We start from the raw sequence: 15,417 nt of genomic DNA on the forward strand, positions 1-15,417 counted from the left end.
TATCTCAAATACAGTAATTGTGCCTAAAAGTACTGTCACACAACTTGAACACATGAACATAAAACACGTACTAATAAATCTACAAAAATTAGTAATATTAGAACCTATCATATGGTTAGAAAGTTCCTTGGAGAAGAAGAATTCTTCAAATAATCTGCACTTGCCAAAGACGACCGTTAGATTACTAAGCTGAAACCGGTTTAAACCTACATACAGCAATAATAATAATAATAATAATAATAATAATAATAATAATAATAATAATAATAATAATAATAATAATAATAATAATAATAATAAACTAGAGAAATAACTGACAATAGAATTATTGTTACGTAGGAGACAAGAACTCATTTTAAAATTTGAGGCAAGACAACAAACATGGCAATTCTGGTGTAAATTTCAAGAGAGCAGTGGCGGGTCTAGAAAATAAAAACTGGGGGGTGTTAGCCAGGACGCAGACCATCATAGCTGCATCATGAGTTTACTATAAACTTTCAAAAAATATGTAAATAATAGCTTCAATTATTTTTGTCACTCAGGAAACTGGGAGTGTCTAGACCTCCCTGGCTTCGAGCTGGATCCGCCACTGCAAGAAACACTAGAAATGACTGATCTCGTGAACAACATTACACACAATTAAGGCTTCAAATAGTAGGCCTACTAATGGGTATTATGTAACATTTCCTGGCAATTTCACTTACGAATTGTGCTTTGCAAGAATGTGCATTTATGCTTCTTTATGACTTCCACGTGCAGTGCGAGCAATTCTTACATAACACTCAACAGTTCCAGGTAATTCTTTTTAATGCCAAACTTGCGATATATGTTAGATGTGTTAGTTTGTGTACTTGTATATTGCAATATATGATCCAACCTCTTGATCATCTGTATCGGAGTATTAGTGTGTGTGTATGTGTGTGTAAGGTAGGATACCGTGTTTCAGGTATAAAGAAACCTACAGAGAGATCAAGGGTGAGTGTACCAACCTTATGATTAGAGTTCTGACTCGGTCACGACACAGGCAGAAAGAAGAAATGTTAAAAGCAAAGAATAAAGAAAGAAAGAGAGAAAAAGAGAATAAGAAAGGGATAAAAAAAGAAGAATGGAAAAGAGAAATAGAGGGGAAAGGAAATGCTGAATCTTGTGGTGGCGTGCTTTACCAGAAATTGCCCTGAGCAAGATACGAAAGAAGACAAGAAGGAGAGAGAGAGAGACAGAGAGAGAGAAAAGGAAAGAAACTAAAGATATACATATACAGTATGTTATCTTTTTTTCTTTCTATTTCTTTTCGTGGTACACAACAACCTTCTTCAGATACCCGTCTATATGGCTATACTTGGCTCCCTTTTTCTTCGTTTTAAAACTATACAAGGCAGTTGCTACAGCTTCTTTTCACGAAGAGAAGAGAATCCCATTTTGAAAAAAAAAATTAAAAAAAATCGCCTCCAGTATTTCTCTTTCTTTCTTTCTTTCTTTCATCTTCCCAGTGTTGCTTACTCACAAGGAATCAAAATAAGGTTATTGTAATTAAGTTTTTTTCCCCGGTCTTTTTTTTTTAAAAAAAATATGTATTTTTTTTGTATCCACGCAAAAGATACGGGATGAAGAAAGGGAAAAATCATAATGTTATAATACTCCATACATTAAGAAAAAAAAACTCTTTATGCTCAATATTAAATTCAGAATCAAGAATGAAATTTGCCTCGAAGCTCCATTTTTGAGAACTTTACGAAAAAAAAAAACTATCCTTTCTTTTATATACAGTACAGCCAGATTATCCGCAGAATTGGAAATGAAATGAAATGCAATTTTTTAGATTTAAGTCCCACAGTTATGCCGTCTAGGCTAAAAAAGATGGTGATGATGAGAAACGAATGCAATGGTAGAATGAATAAAGTGTGAGGATATGTGGGAACCCCGAGAAAACCCATGCATATAGTGTTTGTCCCCTACAAAGTTCACTTCATACCAACCAGGAACCCCATGCACCAGAAGTGAACACTCTACCACTGAGCCACCGCGGCCTCTAATCCGAGGAATTGAGTGGCAAGGGCACCAGGGATAGGGAAAATCGTGAATAAACCGAAAAAAAAAAACTAAAAATGAGGTGAAAACACACACACACACACTAAATATTTCAGCATAAAAAAACTGTTTTATTGTAGAAAGAACCAAATAAAATTTTTAAATCTCTCATATTTGCAGTACAGCAGAAAAAAAAAAACCGTACTGTAAGCAAAAAGTATTCAGTTATGTCTTTTTCTAAAAGATCAGTCATTCGTTTTTGCTTCTTGGTTTGCAAACACTTTTTCTTTATTCTAGATTGTACTTCGCGGCACTCGTGGATAACCGTGGCTTTACTGCATTTAAACTTTAAAATGAAATGAAATGAAATCTTTAAGTTTAACGTCCCACGGTTATGCCGGTTAGGCTAAAGGAGACGGTGATATTGAAAAATGAGTGAAATGGTGGAATGAAGAAAGTAGGAGGAAATGGGAGAACCCCGAGAAAACCCACGAGCACGGTGTTTGTCCACCACAAAGTCCACAGGCGCGAGCTGGGATCAAACCAGGGATCCCAAGCACCGGAGGTGAACGCTCTACCACTGAGCCACCGCGCCCCCTCATTTAAACTTTAAGTTCTTCTATGAGCTATTTCTATACTGAGGACCATCCTTTCTTCAAACCTTTATAGAATATTTCTTGAAGTTCCAGAGAAACTTTTTCAAATCTAAAGGTTTAATGAACAGCTATCCGAAAGCTACGTCTTAACGTTATATGAAATCATATTGCAATTAAAAGAAGTAATTTTGTCCACACAACTCTATTTGAATTAGTGGTGAACATAAAAACCGGCTTTGGAGAATTAAAAAAAAAAAAAAACGTTTTTCACCGTAACCGGTTTCGGTTTTCTTCCAAACCGGTTCGGTTTTCACCGGGTCCAGTTTCGGTTTTCTTCAAAACCAGTTCCGTCTTTTTTTTTTTTTTTTTTTTTTTTCAAAATTGGTTCTATTTCTGACCAGACTAGTGTTTCGTTGTTCTCCAGAAACCGATTCCGTTTTCACAGAAATAGTTTTATGTGCTTTCCAAAAGTTTTCACCGAAACCAGTTTTCATTGGATTTCAATGGAAGAATGTGCTTGTTTCAGAATAAACTTTAAGAGATACTGGAAATATCCATGGGATTTCCCTTGGATTTCAATGGAATGTGGCTGTCCCAGTAGAAACTTTAAGGATAATGGAAATATCTGTGGGATTTCCGTGGGTTGCCTTAATCATCATCCCCTATAGCTTAAAGAACATTATCGTGGGATGTGAAGCTGAAAAATTTCATTTTTCCCTACTTATGGCGCTTAAAGTGGTAAACATAATATTTATATCATTTGATGTTTCTTTTTTAAATCTTACCACAATTTTTTGATTGACGAAACTCTACCCGCCATAGCTACCCATGACACTGCCGCTCACTCTGAAGAGCATTCTAGAAGTGTTGCAAACTGGGCTGATCACGTGGCATCAGTAAAGAGAACACTACGATGAATTTCATATTCTCACTCTTTTCCCTAAATACTTCTTCATATACAACACAAACATGACTAATCCCTGCGAGACACACACCAGATCGTGACGTGTTATTACTTTCTTTCTTGTTAGGTGCTCTATATGACCGAAATCGAAGTTACAAGTGTCAAAGTGATTGATGTGAAAACCAAATCAAATCTAAGAATTAGAAAGTTAATTATAGTGATTTTTATTCAATTATGATTTATACTGAAGGGAAAATAAATATTAGATTAACGACAGGTATATGATCAGCTCGGCGATCCACAAGGAAGCATACTCGCACCTTAGTAGCCTATTTACGAGATAGCCTCGAATGCAAAGTAAAACCTATTTGATAGTGTAAAACATAGTTAGCAATTAATTTTATGTAAATATCTTTGAGAGATTAAAGAGATTTCGACAGAATATTCAAGTCTCTCCTTTGTTCTCGCAAAATTTGTGAACTAGTAGCTTGCGTTTTAGCAAATAGAAGACAATTTACTAAAATTATTAGATTGATAGAAAAGTTATTTTAAATTGAATAGACAGAAAACATTTTGAAGAAGGTAACAAAGAATTTTAGATTCTAGCTGACCTCCCCCGTTCAATTACACATTGCACTTAGCCATTAAAAAATTTAAAAAAGACAAGGAAAATGGAAACTGCTTTAATTTGCAATTATTAATAACCTATTTGAGGAATATCACTAATGTGAGCAATTATGCATAATTTAAATCTAGAAACACAATAATGACAGGGAATATAAACTGATAACAACATATGATCTTATAGAGTAATTCTTTTTTTCTTTTTTTCTTTTTAAGAGAAAGAAGAAAAGAAGTTGCAAACAGTATTATGTACTGCTTAATAATTCAATTGTCGTTTTCATAAACATTGGCAACACTGTAATATAGGTGGAGAATATCCCAAAGGGGAAAAATATCGTGGCTGCTGAAGAAGACGCCACACATACCCTCCCATCCTGATCCCACATCAAGAAAGCGGCTCAGAGAGAGAGAGAGAGAGATAGGTGATGCCTTTTTATCTTTTTTTTTTTTCGTTTGCCGGTTAATATCAATGTTGGCATTACTTGAAAGTGGTCAACACGTAAGAAAACTGATGGAAATATGGTAGGTTTTGTTTTAAGGGCATAATAAGAGTGGGTGGTTTCTCGAAACGAGAAAGAAAGAAAAAAAGGAGAGAAACTTAAAGAGCGGTTATGTTTGAAAAAAAAAATCTTTAAAAGCAAAAGCATTAAACTTCTTGTTGCATGTGCCTCGAGTCCAATACGTCACGAAAGGGTACAACAAATTCCACCATTTTTTATTTAATGGCCATCGTCAATAAGTCTCGAGGCAAGGATGGAAAAGATAGGTCACCACACCAAAACTGTTTTTTTTCTACATGGTAAAAACATACGGTAAGTGTTCTTTGGTAGGTGTTTTGAAGAAGTTATATATTTTTTAAAAAAATAAAATTATATACAGCACCTAATTCACTCTTTGTAAAAACAAACTTGTACCTAAAACTCAAAACTAAGTTGTAACCAATAACATACACTAATATCTAAATAATCTATTTTAATAAACTTTTTTAAAATACCTGAAAAATGGAGAAACAAAACATTTCTTCAAATTAGTGACGTATTGCTAAAGTTTCTGGTAAGTATTACTCATCTCCATCCATATACGCTCCCTTTTTCATGAATTTAAGGTGAGTAGTCTATATGCTGAGCTTTAAAAAAAATATTAGGTGAGTGTACAATATATAGAAAAAAATATTCCCCATATTCACCCCACTACATTCCTGTTTCAAAGATATTTGCAGAATTTTAATAATAATAATAATAATAATAATAATAATAATAATAATAATAATAATAATAATAATAATAATAATAATAATAATAATAATAATAATAATAATAATAATAGTTTTCCTATTGTTCTAGATTGGGGAATGGATAATACTAACACTGTTAGGGAATCTTGATTTACAGCAAGCAGCCTCTAACTTTAACAAGAGTTCATGTGCTTACTAAACATTACAATGCGGCATTATTGCATAGCCAAGAACAATGAAATTCGAGGAATCTGAGTAAACAGGAATTATGCTGAGGTCATTCAGATTGTTCGCAACAATTATGTTCCTTACATTGTGGTGGACATTACTAACATAAGTAGACTTATCCGTTTAATCGAAGTAAAAATCAATTTCCTAATAATGGATTATCAGAATAAAAATATGTGTTATGAATCAAAAGAAAGAATTCAATGTATAAAAATATCACTTAAAAATTCATAACAATTACAGCACTTAGACATTCAAAAGAAAAGAATCTAGTTTATAAGAACAACACTTAAAAGAAAAGAATCTTACTTATGAAAACAGCACTTACAAATTCAAAAAGAAAAGAATCTATTTCATAAGAACAGTCTTTAAAAATTCAAAAGAAAAGAATCTAAATTATGACAACAGCCCTTACAAATTCAAAAGAAAATATTCTAATTTATGAAAACAACAGTTACAAGTTCAAAAAAATCTAATTTATGAAAACAGTATTTAAAAATTCAAAAGAAAATAATCTAATTTATGGAAACAGTACTTACAAATTCAAAATGAAAGAATCTCATTTATGAAAAAAAGCACTTGAAAATTCAAAAGAAAATAATCTAATTTATGGAAACAGCACTTACAAGTTCAAAATAAAAGAATCTAATTTATGAAATCAACACTTAAATATTTGAATAAAAGAATCTAAATTATGAAAACAGTATTTCAAAATTCAAAAGAAAAGAATCTATTATGAAAACAGCACACTAAAACATTTCTTGTATCTCTTATTTTTTTACTCGATGGAAATCTAATATTTAAACTTTTGTCACCAATAGAGAGACAAGGGCAAAGACGGAACCTACTATTTGGCTCTCACTGTTTCTGCTTTTATACTTGTTGACAGACGAACGAACAGACAGAGACTATGTATAAAACCTCACACATTTATGTATAACAATTTGGAAATCGAATTTAAAAAAAAAAAAAAGAGTGAAGACGGAAAATTATGAGCCCGAGAAACGACAAGTTCGGAGCAAGATTGTAAAACAAATCGTTTTGAACAGACTGTTTCAATAATTGGCTTCGTTTAGCTAGAGCTTCCTTACAGAGGAGTCTGTGAATTAATAACTTCGGGAGGAAAACCAAAGGTTTGTGGCTGCAGAAAGCAAATTTTCATCAGCTGGGGTTGACAAGAACTGCTGAATGGAGCAGAGGAACATACCGCGTGTTTAATAATTTCTCAAACCTCAATTCTGTGATTATTATGTGACACAAAATTTAGTCGTACATATATATATATTTGTCTTTATATTCCACAAGCCATACTTAAAAAAGTATGGAAATTGAGAATTATTGCAGATTAAATATATAAACAAAATTGGTATTGAATATAAATTTATGTTTCTTAGTTTCACGTGAAAATGGCACAGAAAATATTCTTCTTCTTCTTTTTCTTTATTTTTAAATTAAGGGGGCAGACTACTAAATATTTTTGAAAAGCGAACAAAGTTTCTTTTGCCCGTTTTTCGTAAGTGAAAAGAAATAATGAAATGTAACTTACCACAATAATAGATAATGTTATTCTACATCCGAAAATACGAATTGGAAGAATTATCAGTGTTGCTATCCATAGAAATTACAGTGTGTCTAAAATTTGAATTACCCAAAAATCTAGGTTAAGGCAGCGACTACAAAAATGAACTCAACGGTAGTTGATTACTTATCATATTGTCTTGGTTTGTTGTTTACTATTTTTTTTAAATAATGTTTGTATTTATTTTGTAATCATTTACAGAAATTATTACAAAATAAATAAGTTATTACAAAATAAATACAAACATTATTTAAAAAGTAGTAAACAAGGAACCAAGACAACATGATAAATAATCAACTACCGTTGAGTTCATTTTTGTAGTCGCTGCCTTAACCTAGATTTTTGGGTAATTCAAATTTTAGACACACTGTAATTTCTATGGATAGCAACACTGATAATTCTTCCAATTCGTATTTTCGGATGTAGAATAATATTATCTATTATTGTGGTAAGTTACATTTCATTATCTCTTTTCACTTACGAAAAACGGGCAAAAGAAACTTTGTTACCTTTTCAAAAATATTTAATAGTCTGCCCCCTTAAGGATACTTATGTACCTAAAGCATACTCATTGTGAAAATCTATCCATGTAAATAAAAATGAAACTATGTTTTAAACTTAGAATAATAACTCTTGAATCACCCGACGAGTCTCGATCAAACTTGCTACATAGATGAAGTTCGGGTCTGGGATGGTTTCTATCATTTCACTTTGATGGTGCAACTTAGGGGAAGGGAAAGGGAGATATAGAAAAAAATACATAAAAAGAAAGTGACTATCTTTATGACTTAATTACTCTTGAACCACCGATCTCGATCAAATTTTTAACATAGATAAGGTTCGGGACTGGATTTTTTTTTTTTTTTTTTTTTTTTTGGCATTTCTGCTTGACGGTGCAACTTAGGGATCTTGCATCGTTTGGCCTAATCCTCGTTTCGCCTAACCAATTATCTGACATTTTTATGGCAGATGAATGATAAGATTTGTGTCCTCCATTTTAGGCGAAATAAGTATCCTCGTTTGGCCTAATCCTCGTTTTGCCTAAAATGGTGGACTATAAAAAAATTCGCGGAAGTAAGACTGGAGGTAAATTTCGAAAGATTATTCCCTACTATATGAAGAACTGAGAAATATTTTATTTCCACAAAACTAATTTGTAGTACGAGCATTTGCAGTGGCTATATTTCAGATGAGAGAAAAACAAGTTACACATACTTTATTCTTTATTATTAATTTCGTTTAAAGATGTGTATTTTAGTTTGCAGTTTGTTTCCAAATATCTGATATTGTCAAATGGTACTGCTAATATGCATCTTAAAGGAAATATAGTTTGCATGAGTATTGTGAAAATATGGATTTTATATTTCTGTTTCGTACTAATGTGGATGCAGAAGTTATATTATTGTAGGTTTTGCTGGTTTTTCAGGGGATTTCATTCCAATTTCAATGCTTTTTTCAAACTGTTAATCCATTATAAGAGATCCTATTGTGATTCTATATTGTTTTAATTAATGTGAAATTTGTAAACATTTCGAGCTAGATCTGACAAGAGATATCTAAATTAACTCATAAAAATGGACAACTGTGATTGAAATGAGTGATTTGGAGAAATCGCTCTACTGGCAAGTTGATCTTTGCATAATTCCACAATCCAAATATCTCAATGTGTTACTAACAAAGAAAAAATAAAAATACATTTGAATTCTAAGTAACCATAAGCAAAAAGCTATTGAAAATCTGTTAAGGAAATAAAATTGTATAAACAAAAAATATATATAAGTATTCATAGACATTCCCTTCAAATATCGTGGATAGGCATTCGCACAATCACAGATAAGAATTTGTTTACAATTTCCAGTTTTGGCCAATCAGAAGCAAGTATCTGTTTACATCTTTCAGGCGTATCTATCATGTATTCAAGTAACTGTCCTTTTACTTTTCTATAAATAATCTTTATATTTGTGTTTAAATCTCAATTACTGTTCTTAGGATTCTTACTCATTTTACATAAAATTTTGGGAAATAAAAGTAACGTTCATTCTGAAAAAAATAGGTTTCTCGTTTTCCTTTCAACATTTCTGAGAATTCACTATTGAAAATAAGCGTAATATTTTATTTTTTCTTTTGGTTTAAATCTTATTTTTATGCTCCAAGAATAAGAGAGGCGGTGATGATGACAATGAACGAAACTGGTGGGGTGAAGAAAGTGGAAGGAAACGCATGAAGCCCAAGATAATCCTTACACAAAATTTGTAACGTGCACTTGAACATGGTATTTCATTCGATTCAAACGTATCTGCTATTTGTGTAATTATTTAGTCATATGGTGTTCCGTTATAGATTTTTTTTGTAGCAAGTGAATTTCACATGATACTGGAATGCTTCCCAGTACAGTATTTGCTCAAATATAAGAAATTCGAATGCAGGAAATGACTACAAAGCTCTTCCAGTACTTTCAACATTTGTATTTTTTATTGCAAAATGTCCTGAAGTACATTGAGGTCAGATGTGCAAGAACACATCTGAAAGAAGCTCAAGATAAACAAGTATGCTTTAAACTCTAGCAGTCTTTTATACGTCTCTGCTTTATTTAGAGTTTTGTCGTCCCAATACATTACAACTTGAATTTTTTCAAAGCACTTGATCAACTAGTTTTTTATTTGCATTGGTGAAATTATAACTTTTGAATTCAAATTTCACTCGTTTGGCATACTATCGGAACGTCAAGATTGCTACGTCTCGGAGATGGTGTAAAAATTGAACAAATTTTAATTATACTAGTTAAGGATAATCCGGAGTTGAAGACACGCATGATACAATCAAATTTAACTGGTGTGCAAAATAGTGAATCTAACATCCTTATTGCGTAGTAGTGATCTTTTTGTCTCCCGGGCGGACTCACTCTCTCTCTCTCATACAGATACACACACACACACACACACACACACACACACATATATATATATATATATATATATATATATATATATATATATATATATATATATATATATATATATATATATATATATATATATTATATATACGGACATGGTAAATACATAAAGGAGTTTTGCTAATCCCAACTGCTAGAAAATATTTACCACAGGTTAATATAATTTCAACATTAATTTCAAATTTGCATTTCTTTCTAGGGAATTTTCTTTTGTAATTTCCCTCTACTTGAATTTCCGTGAATTTTTTTATTGTCCGCCATTTTAGGCGTAACGAGGATTAGGCCAAACGAGGATCCTTTTTTCGCCTAAAATGGCGGACTGAAATCTTATCATTTATCTGTCATAAAAGTGTCAGATAATTGGTTAGGCGAAACGAGGATTAGGCAAAACGTGGCGACACGCAACTTAGGGGAGGGGAAGAAGGGACAGATATTTTAAAAAAATGATCGAAAATGACCGACGTTAGAGTCGAATCCATGGTTTTCGGAGTCACTGAGATGAATAAAGACACTTCCGATGTCGTTAAAGTCCAAATTCAGCCCCGAAACTTGGGAGAGGGGGAGATATATAAAAATGATCGAAAGCGAAGGTAGTTTTCGGGGTCGCTAAGACGAACAGTGACACTTTTTTTTTTTCGATGCCGTTTAAATCCTAATTCACCCCTTTATGTCCAAAATGAAACGTATTCTCCCCATGCTAAGTACGAGTATTCTGCTAGTTTTGAATAAAAATACTAGAAATACTGTAAAGCCGTCTAAATAGCAAATGGTTCTTCGAGGGCTATAGTGTCCTGGTTTAAATTTACTTTGAAGGAAGGAGTATACTGGAGAATGTTTCAAAGAAAGAAAGGTAAAGAACAATAGGATGGTTTCAAACATTATGAGACATACAGAAAGCATGCTATAAGCTGTGAAGCGAATGGAAGAAAGACAACAACTTAAAGGAAGGCACCGCTTAACCTTTGAACATAGCTTTCAGGTTTTGGACAAAAAGGTGTTTCGATTTTAATGTATGCTTTTTTGGTTTTAACTACTCATTTCAAATAATATTAACTATCTCACTTTCCTTTTAACAATTAGATATATATATTGATTCGCTCTTCACTTTAGAAAGACTTACATTATATTATTACAAAAACAAGTTGGTACATTCACCGCCCCCCTCCTTCAAATAGCTGCAAGAAGTGTCCCTACATTTTGCTTTGGAAAGATGGCAAAAAGCATGAAGCCTCCCGGAATTTTGATTTGAAAAGGTGGCAAAAAGCATGAAGCCTCCCGGAATTTTGATTTGAAACGGTGACAAAAAGCATGAAGCCTCCCGGAATTTTGATTTGAAACGGTGGCAAAAAGCATGAAGCCTCCCGGAATTTTGATTTGAAAAGGTGGCAAAAAGCATGAAGCCTCCTGGAATTTTGATTTGAAACGGTGGCAAAAAGCATGAAGCCTCCCGGAATTTTGATTTGAAAAGGTGACAACCCTACTACAAATACGTTATGTAATCTTATTTCATACGTAACGTTTTGAAATTTGTAACAGACTGCATTCCATGTTTATATTTGAGTTTAGTTTATTTTCTTGCTTTATTTGTTTTTTCGTAACAAAAAAGTATGAAATATACAGTACATAGGGTCTAGGCCTGTACCGTATAGTTCAGTGGTTCTCAAACATGTCGTTACTGAGACCCACATTAAATAATAAAAAGTATTTGTGGCCCACCTACTTTTATTCAAATTCACATTAACATTTTAGGAAATGGTGATGTATTTCAAAGCAGTTAAATTTTGTAAATGATATCTCTAATTCCACTTCGTTCAATAACAGTCCATAAGAGTGATTAACATGAAATTTATTTGGGGATGTTGTGAACACCCCGAGCGACCACGAATGTTACAAAGTAGAGATCGATGTGTAAATTTTAATAAATCCAAATTTAGTCGGTTTCTTTTTTATGTCTATTGTAAATATCTCACTTTCAAACTAAATTGTAATGTAAATTTATGAATGTAGTGGTTCAGTCGTTTATAGCAGTGCTATTCAACTTTTTTTTTTCTCGCGTACCCCGAGACACAGTTCGCTATCTAGTTGTGTACCAGTGAAGCTTTTTAAAATATTAAATCGAAATGAACTTATTAAAATTAATACTCATGTTTTGTTGATTAAAAAGAGGGACAAATAGAGACCCAATGAAAGGACAGCCAGTATGCCAATTAAAAGACAATTTAAGGGGCATAAACTGCACATCCGAAAAAAGTAACATAGGAAATTTCAAAATTGTCTTCAACTACGATCATTCAATAAAAATTGGAAATATGCTTATTTTAGGATTACGTACTTCCTTTGAATAGGACTAGTTTAGAGAATATCAGTCGTGGCCTATCGAGCAAATGTAATGTAAATTTCTTTCACAATAGGTGCCGCGGTGGCTCAGTGGTAGAGCGTTCACCTCTGATGCTTGGGATCCCGGGTTCGATCCTGGCCCCCACCAAGTGAACTTTGTGGTGGACAAACACCGTGTGCGTGGGTTTTCTCGGGGTTCTCCCGTTTCCTCCCACTTTCTTCATTCCACCATTTCATTCATTATTCATCATCACCGTCTCCTTTAGCCTAACCGGCATAACCGTGGGACGTAAAAAACAAAGATTTCATTTCATTTTCTTTCACAATAAGTACATGATATGAAACTGTACGCATGCACAAAGAGGGTTCAAGTGTTTCCGTACAAAGGTAACACAAAGACAATACTACTTCCGACGCAATGACCTACCCTCTGACAGATTTTGACTAACCCATTATCTTCCCATCCTATCCCTGCATCTCTACTGATTGTTCAACAGGGCAGTGCTCTGTGTAACCCCTCACTTTTCACCTCATTAACAAACACTTCCAATTTTCATTTTTCTCAATAGTACTTCACAGCATATGTTTCTGCATAAAAAAAAAACATAATTGAAAGGAAAACTTCTCGGGACCCACCTACAAACAGTCCGCGACTCACACTTTGAGAAACACCGGTGTAGTTTATGGTAAGTGCGTAAAAAAAAAAAAAACTGTTGATTTCGCTGATCAGGAACAACCTAACCAGATGTATTCCGGAGTTAGAATTAATCATATTACTGTATAAATCCATGTGCATTTATGTGACGATGTCATTAAATTGATGGCGAATGTATTCCACACAATACAACATACCTACTCCTCGTTCTTCCGACGCCAATCTCATATCCGTCCCATATCGATCCCCTTCCGGGCACTAGCAAGTTCAAAGGTAATGGAAATACGACGACAAGATGGGACAATATTGAACAGAGCTATATTTAACACTTATGTCTCGTTACGCCATTAAAAGATGCGAAATTTTCGACAATCAAGGAAATAGAATCAACATTAAAATGGAACTGAAAAAAAAGTGCATTAAATAAAAAGCACATACATAATAAATTTCTCAAATTTGCAGAACTGGATTATGACAAAAATTGATCTGAGAAAATTTGCCGCCCCGAGCCATGGTCAATTTTTAAGAGGCCTCATCACTGCGAAATTAAAATACCGCTAATTTTACAGTAATTATGTGATATCTTCAAATAGATAAAAGATAATCGAAAAGCGGAACAAGACCTCCCTAGACAATATTATTCTGCGTAAGATACCGTTATCATGACTCATTTATCTGCTTTCGATTTCCAGCCATATAGAAAATCGGCATTTATTTTCGCGTTTCTAAATAACTGCAAACGGAAAGCTACTAGGTGACTCGTGACAACGGTACCTCATGCAAAATAACATCGTCTAGGGAGGTCTTGATCCACTTTTTGATTATCTTTTATCTATTTGAAGATATCACAAGATTACTGTAAAATTAGCGGTATTTTAATTTCGCAGTGATAGGGACTCTTAAATACGGCTCTGGTTTTAAAAAAAATATGGATGGACCAAACATGATCTGATCATCGCTTTTCGTGGGATATAAATGATCTTCAGATTCCGAGAAGCCAGAACAGTGGTCGAAGTGAGACGGTATGCGGTGGTATGCCATACCGCCTCTGGTTTTTCAGTAATGAGGACATACCGTCTCTGGTTTTTCAGTGATCAAGACAATATTTAAATAGCCGGTATTTTGAGTCAAAATCGTAATAAAACATAAAGCCTCTGCTTTTTTTCCCACTTCGAACACAGAGCCAGAAGGTTCAAATAGAATTCAATGACTATAAGTATTATTAAATGTTTCTGACTCCTTTGAGGGCTCTGTGACTGGCTGTGGATAAGCACCTTCCTGCAAGAAACCGTCTGAGTGCTTCAGCTGCATCGAAGCGGTTAATGCTACGGAGAAGTCGTGACTATCTTGGCCTTCATAATCCTCTTCATCTTCCCCTCTTCCTTGCTAACATTTTCTTACTTTCATTATTGTGTTCTTCTTCCCTTGATTTTCCTTTCAAATTTGCTCGATTTATGCCATAACAAGTACCGTTGGTTTTGATTTAGGTATCTGTAGCAACTGCATCCCTTAGGGTAGCCTCCTGGATCGAGAAAAACAAATTCAGGGTTGCAAGCCTTATATACTTGTTTCTTTTCATATACTATACGAGCCTGCAACATAATGTATTCGTTTATTATCACCTTCCTCAGTACATAGACATTCTGGGGTTATTTTTAATTTTCTAACTATAAGCTGGGAGCTAATGGTTCTCGAACATCACGGTATCACAGACATCCTGGCTTACGAATCTCTCATAACAGACGGGCGAAATGACACTGGGAGCAATTTCAGAATGACCACAACCCGTGATTGTGCCTTGTAGGCTAGGAGACGGATTATAGAGCGAGTCCAGACTTTGTTTTATCACTTTTGAATGATGACGTTTCCTAGGTACCTTTCTGTCTCTTGATATTCAACCAAGAATTAAATCAATCGCTGTTAAAAGGGGATATGTGCAATGTATTTCAAATGAAACATGTCCCCTTTTAACAATGAAGGATTCAATTATTCTTGCTATCTCCACACTTTTACTTTTAATATCCGTCTTTTGTTATTTTTCTGATTCATATGATTACTTTCCTTCCTTCCTTCGAAATAGAAAGAACGCGTCCATAATTAACTTTATGCGTTGGATCAGTAATGATCAATTTACATCTATTTAGTAGACTGAGGGCCAGTACAAAATGAAAACTCTACTTGGAGGCCGTTTTCCTTAGCTCCTGAGGAGTTAGCTGAATGCAGGGGCGGATCCAGGACCGACTTTTGGGGGGGCGGTGGATTGTCATATTGCTACT

At 33.8% G+C, this 15,417-nt stretch overlaps 1 protein-coding gene across 1 annotated transcript in view; it reads right to left on the reverse strand.

Annotated features, from left to right (window-relative positions):
- The window catches only part of TfAP-2 (transcription factor AP-2), a 1,022,457-nt gene that overhangs the window by 846,038 nt on the left and 161,002 nt on the right, over window positions 1-15,417 (reverse strand). The window lies entirely within an intron of this gene.

The sequence above is a fragment of the Thermobia domestica genome, chromosome 2 (genome assembly GCF_964235325.1).
Source record: "Thermobia domestica chromosome 2, izTheDome1.hap1.1, whole genome shotgun sequence".
NCBI classification, from domain to species: Eukaryota; Metazoa; Arthropoda; class Insecta; order Zygentoma; family Lepismatidae; genus Thermobia; species Thermobia domestica.